At 49.6% G+C, this 2,500-nt stretch overlaps 1 pseudogene; it reads right to left on the bottom strand.

Annotated features, from left to right (window-relative positions):
• The window catches only part of LOC147092395 (28S ribosomal RNA), an 8,327-nt pseudogene that overhangs the window by 2,275 nt on the left and 3,552 nt on the right, over positions 1-2,500 (bottom strand).

Here is a 2,500-nt window from a genome sequence, read left to right as displayed (position 1 = left end):
TTTTTGTAGTATGTAATACCGGCACCTTGACTTTTCAGTTCACTCCACTTTTTGAATTCCCACTCCCTCCATGCTGCATACCGATTCACTGGTTTTATTCTGCCCGGGGCTCGGTTTCCCAATATTGGCATGTCCACCCTGAAGCCGTCCGTAAGGTTTCCTTCCACCGGGTTGCTCTTTTCTGAGCTCTTTAGGAAATCCTCGATTTCCTTGAGGATTTTTAGCTGTCGCCATCCTCTGATCTTTTCGCTGTTATTCTCGCCCCGGTATTGGAAGGATGCCTTTATCACCACGTCTTCGGACATGTCCAGTGCTTTGCGTTTTCGAATAATTGCGGATGGGATTTGCACCTCAAGTTTGGGCATACCGAGCCCGCCATTCCTGTTACTGCAGTACAGGATGCCATCCGTGGTGTGAGGTGGGAGGTGTAGGAACTCTTTTGTGGAGTTGCGGATTATGTGGTCCAGTTTTACAAGTGTGTTCTGCGACACTTCGGAAAGGATCAAGTGGAAATATAACCTTGGGATGACATGTGTTTTTAGTATCTCTACCCTTTGCATGGGTCGGAGAGCCGCTACCCTGAGTCCTTCAACCCAGGTTTTGAGCTTCTCTTCCCAGTCTCCTTCTGTCACGCCTGCCCATGGGTCGATCCGGGCACCCAGGTATTTCTCGGTTTCTCCTGGGGGGATGTAGGCAATCGGTGTGTCCCTGAGGCTCCAGGCTTTGCCATGATTGTATAGGAAGGTCTTCCCTTTTGCCGTAAAGTGGAAGCCTTTGGTCTTGTTAATGTTAATCGTTAGACCTGTATGGTCACAAAAGACCTGGAGTATTTTCAGGTTTCGATCCATCCCAACATGTGAGTCACTCAGAAGGGCAATGTCATCTGCGAAGGCCAAAGCAGAGCAGTTGACTCTTCTGTCCCCCAGGGGCAAGGAGACCCCTGAGTTGGCCTTCTCCAAGGAGCATATCAGTGGATCCAAAGCTATGTTGAATAGAATTGGTGAGAGTGGGTCGCCTTGCTTGACGCCTCTCTTAATGTCTATTGCCATGGTCTTAGTTCTGTTCCCTTCGACCACTGTTGTATTGTTGACGTACAGGTCCTCAATCAACGCAATTAAGTCTCTGGGTAGACTCATTCTCTGTAGTGCTTTCGACAGTAGTTTGTGCCCAACCGAGTCGAACGCTTTCGCCAAATCAACAAAGACAACTGCAAGGTCCTTTTTCTTGTTCTTTGCTCCCTTTATTATGTTTTCCAGTACTGCGATATTCTCGTTGCAACCTGGAGTTGCTGCTATAAAACCCTTCTGTCTAGGGTTAATTTCGACAGTATCACTTAGTCGTTTCGCCATAATCTTAGTGAATAGGCGTAGCAGCATTGGACCAATGGTGATTGGGCGCCAGTTGTCAATGTCTTTCAGGCGTTCTTGATCCTCGCACTTAGGAATCAAGACAGTTCGACTCTTTTTTAGTGACTCAGGAATCGAGCTTGACTTTAACCATAGAGAGAAGAGGCGAGGTAGCCTTGTTTCATCCTCATCGTGGATGTCTTGTATATCAGCCAACTTTACGCCATCTGGTCCTGCCGCGCTCCCTTCATCCGTCTCTTTGATGGCATTGCTTACCTCCTCTTCCTCTATTGGTTTCATCAACGACCCATCGTCCAACCGGCCATTGTATGATGCAAATTTATTTAGGTTCGCCTTATTGTTGGGCTTCGAGAGCTTTTCTCGAAAGCATTTTTCTAGCTCCTCTCTGGGTAGAGGACAAGTTAGTGCCGACCGCGCCCCCATGATCTGGCGAGCAAGCTGGCGCCTGTTTGATTTGTAGAGTTGCTGGGTTTTTCTAAAGATGGCTTTGCGCTGAGCCCATCTTTTCCTTGCTCCCGTATTTGGCTTGTAGTTATCGTGCCTCTTTATTGCTTTCCTACTCCCGGGAGGTTCTTTGCTCGCTTTGGGGTGTTCGCCCCTGGTCATCAGTTGTACCGTGACACATTCCACTATCCACATTCCCTGAGATCGTCTTTCTGGGTCCCTCACGTCATCCAGGAGTTCCTCGGCTTGGGTAAGTTGGTCATCCACGTCCCTATGCGTGGGGATGGTCGCTGGAGGTTTGAAAGCTCTCCCTGGATGCGGGGTTGGCTCGTCGGGGTTGCTGGGCTCCCCCTCTGGTTCGATCTCAGGTTGATGCTCTGCGGATGCAGCATCACTGGTTGTCAATTCGGCCACTACGTGGGTGTTCCGCCGGATTCTGCGCTTTTCCGAGATTTGTTTTGCGGTTTTTGTTGTTAGGATGCTCGCAATTTCCTTATTGATGTACCTGCATCCTTCAAATCTCGTTTCCAGCTCTCTAAGGAGTGCGGTCTCCTCCTCAGACCATGCATAGTCCCTCCTCCCTGGCTTAGACTTGCCTACTAGCGTTTGGAGGCGTTTCTCATTACTCGAGGCTGGGTGCCTGTGCCTCTCGTGCTGGCCAAGCCCCGCCTTTGTGGTGAACCGAAGTT

This window comes from Somniosus microcephalus, unplaced genomic scaffold (genome assembly GCF_052327205.1).
Source record: "Somniosus microcephalus isolate GS21.2 unplaced genomic scaffold, FLI_Smic_1.0 unresolved_chr2, whole genome shotgun sequence".
NCBI classification, from domain to species: Eukaryota; Metazoa; Chordata; class Chondrichthyes; order Squaliformes; family Somniosidae; genus Somniosus; species Somniosus microcephalus.
Note: the sequence above shows the minus strand (reverse complement) of the source record. Positions and strands in the feature narration are given on the sequence as shown.